Genomic DNA, 13695 nt, shown 5'->3' on the forward strand with positions numbered 1-13695 from the left:
GAAAGCAGACCAACCCTAATTACAGTCATTGTTTACCTTTTAGCTGGCACACCCGCTGAATTATTGATACCCTCCTTGGCCGGGTCAGTGCACCCACCACGTCAGTCTGAACTCACCAGCCAATAGACAGACAGACAGATGCCAACAAACCAATAGAAAGACAGCAGCAAACCCACCCATAGACAGGCAGCTGCCCACCCACTCTTAGGTCCCTGCATGGCCAGACACACAACTGTGACTACTGGTAGCGTTCAGATGGGTTTCGTCCAGTAGGAACTGGGAATACAGGTGTGTTAGCGTGCTGTTGACAGGGTATAGCTCGGGGGTTAGAGCCTTTGACTGCAGGCGAAGAAGTCATAGGTTGAAATCCCCCCCTGTGCCGGACGACGCTTTGTAAATAAGGGAATGAATGTGCAGTTGAGAGAGGACAAACAGTAAAGTTGATGAAGTATTCATTTGTGTCTTTATGTAAGGGTTTTGTTTGCTACGAGGTTGTATAGACGTTGTAGTGTGGTGCTGTGTGCCTGCATGCACAGCCTGGATATTGTAATGTATTATGATGTACGAGCACTGTCGTGAATACACTCAGCTGAATATCCCCCTGTTTAGAGAGGAAGGCAGCTTGCAACACCAGTAAATGTCACCAAGTGACTACCGATCCCTTGATGGTTTGTGGTCATCCATTTTCCTTACCGAGTCATTCGAAATGGTGTAACTACTGTTTGTCCTCTGACAAATTGCATCCCATTTGCAAAAATAACATTCTGTGGATGGCAGAATAAGTACAACAGCACGTATGGACTGCCTGTATCTATAAAGTGGATACAAAAGCAACTGAGATGAGACCAAATCCATGAATGATTACCCCCAACAATAAGTAAATCCGCAGAACTAAAATTCAATTTCCAGCTATCCCACAGTCCTTCTGCGAGACACCATTCAAGCTCATGAGGATTTGGACTTAAGAAGTCTTAGAGGTGATTTATGCAGTAACCCAAATGGCTATGCTTGGAGGTGGAGCAGGGAGGAGAGGAGAGGAGGAAGAAAGGAGAGGGGAGGAGAGAAGATGAGGAGGAGGAGGAGGAGGAGAGGAGGAGGAGGAGAAAGAGAGGAGAAGAGAGTCTTAAAGTGAACCTGTCTGTGTCATGGCTCCCTGGAGCAGTGTGCTGCATGACAAGCTAAGATGCCGCCCAGAGTCAGATCTCCACAGGATGTGTTCCGGTGGTCGACTCCAGTGTCTATTTCCACTTAAATCAGTTCTTACAGCCCACTACCTGTCTCCATGCCGACTGCTCGCTGCCCAAAGTAGAATAACAGATCTGTCCAAGTGTCAAAACAGTTCCCAATCCCACCGTTCCCTTATAGCACCAGCATGCAAACTTGTTTGTAAATTGAGCACGTTCTGAATCTAGTTGGAAATTGCCCGTCGCCAATGGACCCAATCAAAGACCAAAAATCCAAACGTTTACCAGCCACTTAAAGAAACCTTTGAAATATAGAAGTAAAGAAACAAAATCCGTCTTGAAATCCATTAATGAGACAAAGGGTTATCCGGGAGGGTGTGGGTGATTCAGAGTGCATGGGCCCGTCTCTGAATGGAGTGGGAGGTGTCAGCCGGGAGAGTACATGATGGAGGGACGAAATAAACCGCGGTTCTGTGGATAACCGTGAATGGAGCTTTGATGCGAAGGGTCTTTTCAAGGCCCTTGTGTATAGAAGGGCTGAGACGATTGACAAACAACCTTTATAGAGGCTCTTTAGAAAGCTGTCCATGATCTGTCGCTCTCTAGATTCCTCTCCCTCCTCGGGAGCTGCGGTGGGCAGGGGTCGGGTCCTGCGGAAGAACCGTTCACGTGTCCTCGCCACGGGGGGAACGATGGCAAAGTGGGCTCATAATTACCGCGGGGCGCCGTCGCTCCGTTCAAGGGCCGGCCCGGCCCTGTCAATCACGTCCACAAAGTCAGCCATGATCGCAGGCTTGGATGACAGGCGGTAGTGGTCTCCGGTAGCTTGGAGGCTCGCATCCTCGATGTTTTTGCTGGAACTCGAACCGCTTTTGACGATAATCAGGTTAGCGGGCGATGGTGGAGCCGGATACTGGTTCAGTCTTTAATGTGTACCGCACAGTCCTACGCCTAGAACGTTGTCGTGTTCTCGTTGAGATGTTCATGCTGGCATTTTGCCCCTTATAAACAAGTGAATATGAACGTCTCAGGGCTGTCTGTCTGGGGGCGGCCAACGGGGAACCTTCCACGCCCACAGAGCCCAGAAGCAGGTCTGTGGTCATTTAAAGCGATCCGCCCAGGCCTTGTGATCCTGTGGGAGGGGGGCCGCGCCTCTGCATGCGAGGCTGAACGCTTTATCCAGCGGCATTAGGCCTCCATGTTTGAGTTAATACCCCAGAGTTGAGGAGGGATCCTCCAGCATTATCAGGGTCTGACATCCCCCAGGCGGTGGGGGAGGGGGAGGGGTGGGGGGGGGGTGGGTTAGGGGCTTTTGAGGGAGGGGGGAGGGGGGGGGGGAGGAGAGGGGGAGGGGGGGGTGAAGAGGAGCTCTCAGTTTCACCATCGATGCTATGCACTCACAGCCCTGCGCTTGCTCTGTCCGACCTGCGCGTTTGACTTCTGATCCGCCCGCGATCCTCGCTCTCAGCGCCACAATCTCTGCTCCTCCACACCGCCAAGGAGAGAGCGGCTCAACATCTCACAGTTTAAAGATTCTTGACGTCCCCGAACCAATCCCGTGTCCTCATCGGCTCGCGGTCACGGGACACCGACCAATCAATTTATCCGAATCACACTGTCGTCAGGTCAGTTTTGAGAAATAACAGTTTACAGACAGGGTGACAGAGCCCAGCCCCTGTCCAGGAGCAGGCAGGGTGACAGAGCCCGGTTCCTGTCCAGGAGCAGGCAGGGTGACAGAGCCCGGTTCCTGTCCAGGAGCAGGCAGGGTGACAGACCCCGGCCCCTGTCCAAGAGCAGGCAGGGTGACAGACCCCGGCCCCTGTCCAAGAGCAGGCAGGGTGACAGACCCCGGTTCCTGTCCAAGAGCAGGCAGGGTGACAGACCCCGGCCCCTGTCCAAGAGCAGGCAGGGTGACAGACCCCCGGCCCCTGTCCAAGAGCAGGCAGGGTGACAGACCCCGGTTCCTGTCCAAGAGCAGGCAGGGTGACAGACCCCGGCCCCTGTCCAAGAGCAGGCAGGGTGACAGACCCCGGCCCCTGTCCAAGAGCAGGCAGGGTGACAGACCCCGGTTCCTGTCCAGGAGCAGGCAGGGTGACAGACCCCGGTTCCTGTACAGGACCAGGCAGGGTGACAGACCCCGGCCCCTGTCCAAGAGCAGGCAGGGTGACAGACCCCGGTTCCTGTAAAGGACCAGGCAGGGTGACAGACCCCGGTTCCTGTAAAGGACCAGGCAGGGTGACAGACCCCGGTTCCTGTACAGGACCAGGCAGGGTGACAGACTGGTCCTTGTCTTCTATGCAGGCAGAGTTATGTCATCCCTAAATTAGACGTGGCAGGGCTGTTTCATTTGCGCTCCGTGGGAGGACCAATAAAGGGAGCAGGATGAAATTAAAACAAGAGATTTGTTCTCAGAGACATGTCCACAGGGGTTTTTTCATTAGCAGGGAAAGGACGAACAAAAACCACCCCAAATTAAAGAAGAAGATCTGCTGATCTGGTTGTGCATGTGTGTGTGGGTGTGTTTTATGCAGTATAACATCCCATTTTGTTATATTGGTTCTCTCTCTCTCTCTCTCTCTCTCCCTCTCTCTCTCTCTCTATGTCTCTCTCTCTCTCTTCCTCTCTATAAAGGCCATGCATTGAATGGTCTTATGTTCCGGCCATTCCCACAACGTGGAGCAGAAGTCTAGTTCAGCTGCCGTCCAATTACTGACAGGCTGTACCCTTTTCTGGCAAAATGTCATGGTATTGACCAGAACATTGTTTTTGCTCTCAAAATGTTGCTTGGATTCCGATATCCTCTCCTCCTGTAGGGTCTGATGTGCTTGGGGATGATAGTGGAGCCATCATAAACACAGCTCTGACCTGAGGGCGGATCAGCATTTATTCTGCTTCTTCTCCTGCAAACGTAGGTAGAAACAGATGCTGTAAGGGCCGACAGAACAGTAGCGTAAAGTAGAGTACAGTAGAATCCAGTAGCATTCAGCACAGTACAGTACAGTTCAGAACAGTAGCGTACAGTAGAGTACAGTAGAATCCAGTAGCATTCAGCACAGTACAGTTCAGTACAGTAGAGTAGAGTACAGTAGAGTACAGTAGAATCCAGTAGCATTCAGCACAGTACAGTACAGTACAGTTCAGTACAGTTCAGTACAGTAGAGTACAGTAGAGTACAGTAGAATCCAGTAGCATTCAGCACAGTACAGTACAGTTCAGTACAGTTCAGTACAGTTCAGTACAGTAGAGTACAGTAGAGTACAGTAGAGTACAGGAGGATATGTTTGGTGAAGGCATCACTCAGAGAACTAATATTCAGGCCTTGGACTCCCTTCAGTTGAAAAGAGCTCTCTGCAAGTTTTGCAAATGAAGACTAGATCATTAATTCAAGGCACAATCTTCATAATTGATCATGCGGTAAACATCTCTCTAAGCTCTCTCTTTTTCACTCTCTCTCTCTCACTATCTCTGCATCTCTCTCTCTCTCTTTCTCTCTCTCTCTCTGTCTGTCTCTCACATTTTCCCTCCCTGCCTCTCGTGTCATTCATTCTCCTTCATGTCATTCTCCAGTCATACTTCTGAAGCAGTGTCTGGCGTTTGGTGTGATCAACAGTCTGAGCCAGCACTGGTGGCCCAGCCAGAGAGCCAGGCAGAGGGGACTAGTCTGATACTGGGACTTGAAAGCCGATGCAAAACAACAAGACAAACCTTTTCACTCCAGCAAAGTGCTTTGAATTTATGGCAAAGGACCTCATCCACTGATCCTTCTGTTGAATAATGCATCTTCCTCTCGTCTGGTCACGATTTTCTACAGAAAAAAATTATCACCTACCAATTAAATCTGAGAGGGGTGTGGGGGGGAGGTGGGGTATTTCAAAACAAACAGGTGTGACAGCTTTGAGCCATCACTCTTAGAACCGTAGCACCCTTCAGTCCATCTCAACAAAGCAGGCTGGAGAGCAAAGTGGGATAAACAAATCTGGTCACCAAAGGAAAAAACACGGGGCCCTGATGCTGAAATAACGCTAATACACGTTTAGCATGTTCAAGATGCAAACTGTTCTCACGGTATGAGGAGATGTTTGCAGATTTCGATTGGGTTAAGGTTCAGCCAAACTCAGCGTGTGGAGATCAATAAGTGAACAGTGATTTATGGCGTAGAGCTGCTCCACTGATAAACCTTGCACGCACGCATACACGCACACGCACACACACACGCACACACACACACACAAACACACACAGCTCAGAGGGAGGCAGAGAGGGTTGCGCATCCCAGCTTTGTGACCTGTCTTCTGTCACTGCATTTATTTTCAGGAGTAAAATGGTTGCCGAGAGCTTTCAAAACAAAAACACAGTGCAGGTCAACATGACTGGAAGGCATGGTGAGAAGGTCAGAGAGACAGAAAGAGAGAGATACATAGAGAAAGAGAGAGAGAGAGAGAGAGAGAAAGGCGGAGAGAGGCCGTGGAGAGAAAGGGATGAGGTGAGAGCGAGAGAGAGCGAGCGAGCGAGAGGCAGAAACAGGGAATTAGAACGAGGTGGAGAGACATAGTGGTGAAAGGGAGATGGAGAGCAAGGAGAAAGGTAGAGCAGAAAGAAAGCCAGTGAGGAAGAGAGAGCGAGTTGAGGGGCTGGAAGGAAGGGCGTTTGAGAATGAGAGCAGGGCTGTGAGAGGAGAACAGAAGGGCAGGACTGCAGAGACCGCTTCAGGGACCCCTGGGGACAGATGAACTTGATGCCATCCTAATTTCCCTTTTTCAGTGTGTAACCTCAGCTCATTGGTGTGTAATGATGGTTATTCTAATTAGGCCTTTGTTTCTTTTAGTTTCGTACTCCATCTGCTCCCGGGACCTTAAACATCTTTCCCAGACATCATTAAATACACACACTCTCTCTCACACACACACACGCTTTCATTCATTTTAAGGGACTGTGTGTTAGATGATATCAATGCTATGTGGCGCCAATTTGTGGCCCAGAGTTTCCAGAAATTAGAATCATGCTGTTGAGGTGTATGAGTTTCTGTTAACCAATTGCCTCTGATCAAAACAAAGGCAACCCTGAAATTCAAATCAAAGTACATTTCTCCCACATGGTGGAGAAATTATCTCTCTCTCTCTCTCTCTCTCTCTCTCTCTCTCTCTCTCTCTCTGTCTTTCTCTCTCGCTCTCTCTCTCTCTCTTTCACACACCCTTTCTCTTCTGCTTCATTTTCTACAGATATGTACGTACGTGTTCCTTTGAATATCTAACAAGGAATGCGCTAGTTTCCAATTGCATTTTTGATGTCTTCATGAAATCCACCACTGTGGACGTTTCCGAACCGTGCTCAAACACACACGCAGCCAAACACAAGCAGAGGGAGCTCCTTCGCCAAATGTTAGTTGACTGTCGCAGCTAATTCCACGCTTACAATCATCTGGGGCACATCGGGTGCCGCGTGAAAACACAGCGCACAGCGCTTTATGGACACTGGCTTCTCCAGCACGTTCACTCATCCAATCCAGGTCTGCTCTCCAGAGGCCTTGTTAGGCAGAGCTTCTCCTCGGAGCTCCTTCCAGACACACAGAAGATCACGACGACGCAGGGAGAAAGGGCGCCTCGCGCTCGCTTCCCTTTCAGAACAGTCTTCTGTATCTGGAAAAACTCTCAGATTGTTTCCAGAAGCAGCTGTTTTCGGGCAGGGTTCAGTGGGGAGAGGGAGATGGAAGGGGGAGATGGAGAGGCAGGCAGGCAGGGAGGCAGGGAGGCAGGGAGGCAGGGAGGGAGGGAGGCAGGGAGGGAGGGAGGGAGGTCATCCCCCTGATGTTTCTGAAACCTTCCAGGCCTTCATCGCCCTGGGGGACGCGAGCCGCAGGGCCTGATGGGAAAGGGCCGCTATCAACAGAGGACGCGTTTAATTTCCATAAAGACAACTTTGTTTCCTAATTAATCTCTTGGCTCCGGCTTCCTGCCTCGCTTCTGTCACTTCCTCAGAATGAAACACGGACGGCAATTTGTTAAATCAATTATTCTGGGGAGGAAGCAAGCTTTCAGCTAGCGTACACATGCCCACACACACACACACACGCGCGCTCGCGCACTCTCACACACACACAGACGCACACATGTGGACAAGATCGCGAGACAGTGAAGGTGACAAATTCTGGAAAGGCGAAACAGGCCTTAACGCCGGCGAGAGACAGTTTTGGGTTGCGGCTGTGAAGGAGAGAGAGAGAGAGAGAGAGAGAGAGAGAGAGAGAGAGAGAGAGAGAGAGAGAGGGAGAGAGAGAGAGAGAGAGAGAGAGAGAGAGAGGGAGAGAGAGAGAGAGAGAGAGAGAGAGAGAGAGAGAGAGAGAGAGAGAGAGAGGGAGAGAGAGGGTTTGTCCTTGTTGACACGATGGAGAGGTTTGTAAACACTTGGCTGGCGAGGGCTCTCCTTGGCCCGGCGCCCTGAGTTCCTGCACAACAGCAGGCTTGAGCCCCAGGAGGCAGATGAGGATGTACAAGGGAGGGAGAGAAGAAAAGATGGAGAGAGAGAAGAAAAGAAAGAGGAGAGGAGAGAGAGGGAGAAATGGTGAGAGAGAGAGAGAGAGAGAAAGAGAGACAGAGAGAGAGAGAGGTGGTGAGAGAGAGAGAGAGAGAGAGAGAGAGAGAGAGAGGCGGAAAGAGAGAGAGAGAGAGAAGAGAGAATGTGGGGGAGGGGGTCGTGGTACACGGTACATGGAGAAAGAATATGGGGGCCAAAGGTGGATGCTGCAAGGAGATATGGAGTGAGAGGATAATGCTGCAGGGAGAGCTGCTCCTCTTGAACCTACTTCCCTCCTCCCTCCCTCCTCCCTCCCTCCTCTCTCCCCCTCCTCCCTCCCTCCTCTCTCCCCCTCCTCCCTCCCTCCCTCCCTCCCTCCTCCCTCCCCCCCTCCTCCTAGAGATGGTGAGTGTAGGGTCGGTTATCTCTCCCGTCCTTCAGAGCATGTGTGGCGCGGCTCCCGCGGTCTCTCCCCCCACTGTCTCCGTCTCGTAAATGGGACCCCCTTTTCCCGTTGAACGGCTCAGCGTCAGTTATCCATTACTTCGTCACGCTCCGTCCCATTAAGGTGCAGCAAAACACGAAATTAGCTCGATGTGCTGCGGGTTTGGAGAGCAAGGACACTTGTCGAAGGGAAAACCGCGGTAACCAGAATCCGGTGCGACTCCGGTGACGAACAAAAGATGCTGGGGGAAGAAATGAGGAACGCGGTCGCTGCGAGAGACAGCCGGGAGACGGGTGCGGAGGGTTCCGGAATGAAAGAGCGGTGTTTTTCAAGAGGAAGACAAACAGAGCGCGGGCCCGGTGGCTGTTCTTCCCTGCCGCATTAGGGCTGGAAGAGGAATTGCGCGACGGGACGCGTTTAAATCAGGACGTTCAATCTTGTAGCGGGACACATTTCATTAAACCAAACAGCTGGGGCCGGGGCCCGCGTGCGTCCAGTCATCTATCATCCAGATCCATCAGAGCCGTCCGGGCGCCTCTGACAGCGGCCCGGCGATAGGAGCAGCTCCATCTGATCCCATGACTGACTGACTGCCCACACTTCTTCATTTCTCCTTTCATCTTCTTCTCTTTCCCGGGCTATCCGTCTCTCCTCGCTCTGCCTCTGTGTCTCCCTCGGCCTCTCTCGCCGTTCCCCCCTCGCTTCATTTGTCCGAAATCGCCGCGGGTTTGGTATTGACCCGAACCGCCGCCATATGTAATGTTAACCCTGCTACTTCCTGTCTGGCTTGTTTCATCTCTCCGATGTGGCGTATCACCCTCTCTCTTTTTCTCTCTCTTTTTCTCCCGCTCTCTCTGCCTCTCTTCCTCTCCTCTCCCTTCCTGTCTCTCTGTTCCCCCCCCACCCTCTCTCTCTCTCTTCCTCTCTCATTCAATCTTCATGCACTAACCGCGTTTCCCTGTGGTTCCAGAAGCATCGCAACACCACCGTAATTGGTCACGGCGAGCGAGTCGATGGTAGAGAAGCCAGCCAATTAGAGAACCCTGCTCGGGAGCCCAGAGGTGAAAGGTCACGCGAACTGACAACAGAAACGTTCATTTGCAGAGGGGCTCAGAACGAGCAAACACAGTCCTGTGTGTCTGACGAGACGGAACGCGGAGCCTCCTATCCCTCCCAGCCCCGTGGCAGTGTGTCAGGGCATCCTCCCATCCGCCGGTCAGCCCTCTGCTTCCCGGCGCAGGGAGACAGAAAGGTCCCGGCTCATGTAAGGGTCGTCGAATCAAAGGCTCGTTCTCTAACGACAAGAAGATGGTAAACGGACACCCATAAGTATCAAAGCTCCTCAAATATAAAATAATGAGCGTTCGGTCAGGGGGTCTAGATGACTCGATAATGAATTCATCAGGGGGGTTTGGAACGTTCAAGGACGCATGCACCGACCGCCAATTTAGCTGATTTGGTTCATTTATTGTCTCTTTGTCATAGCAGTCGGAGGAAAACCTTTGTGATCCCCAGTCGAGGGAGCGATCTGTAAGCGACTCAATGACTTCTCTATTTATTATCTACCTCTGTGACGGGAGATAATTGGACGGAGATCTATTCACGATCTCAGAGAGGCACGTCCGTCCTGAGGGAGCAGTGGTGAGGGTCATGTTGTCCTCAAGGCAGGCTGATACGCAGGGACACAGGCCTCGCTAAGTGTTAAATGAACACTGGTTGACAGCTCCGAAGGTTGATAGAAAGATACTATTTTAGAAAGGGTTAGGGGAGAGGCCTTGAGGAGAATAGAGGTGAGATGAGGGAGAAATGACATTTTCGAGTCAATCCCTGTTGCTTTGCCTCGTGCGTCTGTGTGTGTGTGTGCCTGTTGACTGTGTGCGAGTGTGTGAAGGTGTGTGTGTGCGCGTATGGGTGTGAGTGTGTTGGTGTGTTGGTGTGGGGGGGGGGGGCAGAGGGAGAGGAAGGGACTGGCAGAGTGAGGGGAGGGAGGGAGAGAGATGTCGAGTGGTCGTCTGAACAAGCTGTTCCATTAATCCCCTCGAGGTTTGAAGAAGGTGAGCCTAAGCCAAGTCATAGGGAGTGTGTCTGGGTCAGGCCCGGCGACCTGACCCCCGTGTCTGGCCTGTTAGGCCTGGGACTCTGCACTCCTCGCCTCCTGGTCACCAGGGCTTACGGGGAGGCCTAGTCACTGAGCTGGTGTCCTCGATCCCGGTAATCCCCTGTCCGTCTGCGCTCCAGTTCCTGGTGGGAGGCAGATGTGAGCTCGACTCTAACAGGCCCGATCTGCTCCCTGCTTCCGTCTGGCTCCAAACTCCACGCTTAGAGAGGTCTGTTGTGCCCCAAACACCGAGAGGAGAGGCGCAGGCATGAGCAGAAGAGACACTCAGATGTACTCAGTACTTTTGACGTGCTCCACTAAAGAGACTGTTATCATTTACCATGATGTCGAGTCTCTCTTTGTGACTCTTTTTCAGTTTGGTATAGTGTGTTGGGGTGCATACTGTGGGACAAGCATGTGTGGGTTTGTGCCCCTCGCTCACTGTCTTTCTCTCTCTCTCTCTCTCTCTCTCTCTCTCTCTCTCTCTCTCTCTCTCTCTCTCTCTCTCTCTCTCTCTCTCTCTCCCTCCCTGCCGGGCTCATGTCAGCGAGAGGACAGTCTCGTGAGGCCACCTCGTCACTCCAGAGCGAGGATAACCAAATCCCCAGCCGAGGTGATTGAGTAAACGACCGTGGGAAAAGGATGTACTCTCCCTCCCTCTCCCGACACGTGCCAGGGGACCACGTCAGCCATGCGGGCTAAATCCCCCCACCCTCTCTCTCTCTCTCCCCTGTCTGGTGTTTACCCCTGACGCCAGATCGCTCCACATCCGGGACGCTGGTTCTCCTGTAAGCCCACATTACGGATGTTAATCCACAGCCTGGCTCCCCGCGCCCCCTGTGCTCAGCCCGCGCTTTGGAAGACACGTCGGGATGGCTGAAGAGTTCGGCCGTGGCGGGGGCCGCGCTTCGTTCAGCAGATGGCCTTGAGCTAAGAAGGATCCTACCTCGTATTCCCATCTTGAGAAGGGTGATTGTTTTTCTTTACTTTGTTGTCCCTCTAATGTGCTTTATCGTGTTCGTGTAATGACGTACAGCATACACCAGCGGCAGGCTGGTTTGCGGGGTGAGGTATCTCTCTGGCGAGCAACAGGAGAGACGTCTGAGCCGGGAAGAGATACTTACATTAGACATTATTTTGGAAAGGTTGGCTCTTGTTTAATGATTCTGGCAAGTACTTAAGTACTATTATTTCCCAGCTTGGAATATGAAAGTAATTATAACAAATTCCCTGCAGAAATATTATTAAGCTATTAATCTGTTGTTGTTTTTTTGTGCTTATTGAAAACACACTGAGTTTGTCTGTAATCGACTTATACCGACATTACCACCATCACATATTCACGTGATATTTCTGCGTGAGGTCACAGGCCCCGGGAGCTCCTAAATAGAGTGACAACATAGTTAGATAGTCATGTTCATTACACTCTCATCTATGATGCCTCAATCTTCCATAAACAGAACGGCAGAAAGAAAGAGAGGAGAGAGAATAGAACAAGGAGCAACCCTAAAGAGGGGACGCCCCACTCATTTCTTCCAGAACCATCGAAATGGGTCTTGTCTCCGAGTAACAAGCCCCGGTCTGATGGGATACGAACCACGGGGAGGAGGAGGAGGAGGCAGGGGGAAACACAGAATCCAGGACCTGTTGAGGCTGGAAACTAGGCTGGCGGGTAGATGAAAGAGACGCGCCCTGCTGAAATTCCAGGGGGCTGTCAGAGTCACAGGAGAGGAAACCACATTACCCACTCCTGACAAGAAATATAGGAATGTAATGCGCTTGTGTTTCACAGCTTCTCTACGATGACATGGTGTTTAATGCCTGCTGTATGCATCTAGTATTCCTGTAGGCCAATTAACAGTGAACCACTAATTTAAGAATGTTTTATTAGCTGTCTGTGAACCCTGGCCCTGATCCACTGACATGCCATCTACATACAGTAGTAGCTCTCTGATTTAGGATAGTTTAATAAAATGCTGTATAGTATAGTGTAGCATAGCATAGCATATAATAGTTTTGTATAGGATAGTGTAGTTTTGTCTGGTACAGTATAGTATAGCATAGCATAGCATAGCATATCATAGAATAGTTTTGAATAGGATAGTGTAGTTTTGTCTGGTACAGTATAGTATAGTTTAGTATGGTATGGTATGGTATAGTATTGCATACAGTACTCCTGGCCAGTAATCAGTGGCAGTTCTACATTGAATTACACCCTGGGTGTAATTCACCCCCCCCCCCCCCCCCCCCCCCCATTGAAATCAAAAGGCTGTTGTGGTAAGACCGATTATGTTCTATACAGCTAAAACAGCCTGGGGTCAAATTGACACCAAACATAATAGGAGGGTTACATAAACATGCCCTTACACGCCAAATGTCTGTTATTACATGCTATATTAATATAACTTTTAGGGAGGAACACTTTTAGTTATGACGTTAAACTATACTTTGTCACGAAATATAGTTGTAGCAAATAGCAAATGTTCGTCTTTGATACTACCTACAGATTTGAAAATTCCGTTGGCTAATTACAGGGCCTAACCTAAATAATGAAAATAAATAATAACTGAACTTGTAACAGTTTTGTTGCAAAGCACACTATTATGGTGAAATGTTATCTCGTGTTTGTTGAGTTAAAACCGAAATATTGTTGTTGCATAGCACGCATCATAGCAAAAAGGCTAACAAACGTAAGAGTTAGCCTATACCCACCAATTAACATTAGCTCTTCATTTATGACATGGATACCGTAATAATCATACAGAGACATATTTGCATACCTTTATCTTTTTCGTGTTTCTCCTCTTCTTCTTTTCTTTTTTTTCGAAATGTTTTCGAAATTGGGCACCTGATGGCTTACTTGACCTTTTCCTGTCCATCTTCTTTGGCACTCAACAGCCAACAGATTTCCCATCCCCCCAACACTGTCACTCACGACCAGAAGTCAAGACTAAACCAATTCACCTTGGTGACCACAATCGTTGTGTTACATATTTTTATTAGCCATTTCACACAATAAAAAAATAAAAAAATGTGCAGGAACTTTAGGCCTGTATTTATAATATTATGAATGAAATGTGCATTATTTGGAAGAAAGTCGAGGTGCAACTGACTTTAGCCCACTAATTTAGAGTATTGCACTAAACAGTGGACCCCCCCCCACCCCTCAGCAAGCAGGGGTGCCTGCAGCTGCCTGAAGGGGGCGCCAATTTGCAAAATCCCCACACAGTGAAATGATAGAAAAGAGAAAACCGCTTCGCGGCGCAGATATTTTCATTTATTTATTTTATGCTCGTGCGCCCCCCACGTGACATGAAAAAATGCGGCCCCAGGCGGCTGCCCGGTCCGCCCCTGCCTAAAACCGCCCCTGCCAGTAATGCCCACCATGAAGCACTAAGAACCAGACCTTTAGCTATTATGACAGAGAATTCCAGAGAATGTATTCAAATCAACTGTGTAAT

Source organism: Osmerus mordax, chromosome 20, assembly GCF_038355195.1.
Source record: "Osmerus mordax isolate fOsmMor3 chromosome 20, fOsmMor3.pri, whole genome shotgun sequence".
NCBI classification, from domain to species: domain Eukaryota; kingdom Metazoa; phylum Chordata; class Actinopteri; order Osmeriformes; family Osmeridae; genus Osmerus; species Osmerus mordax.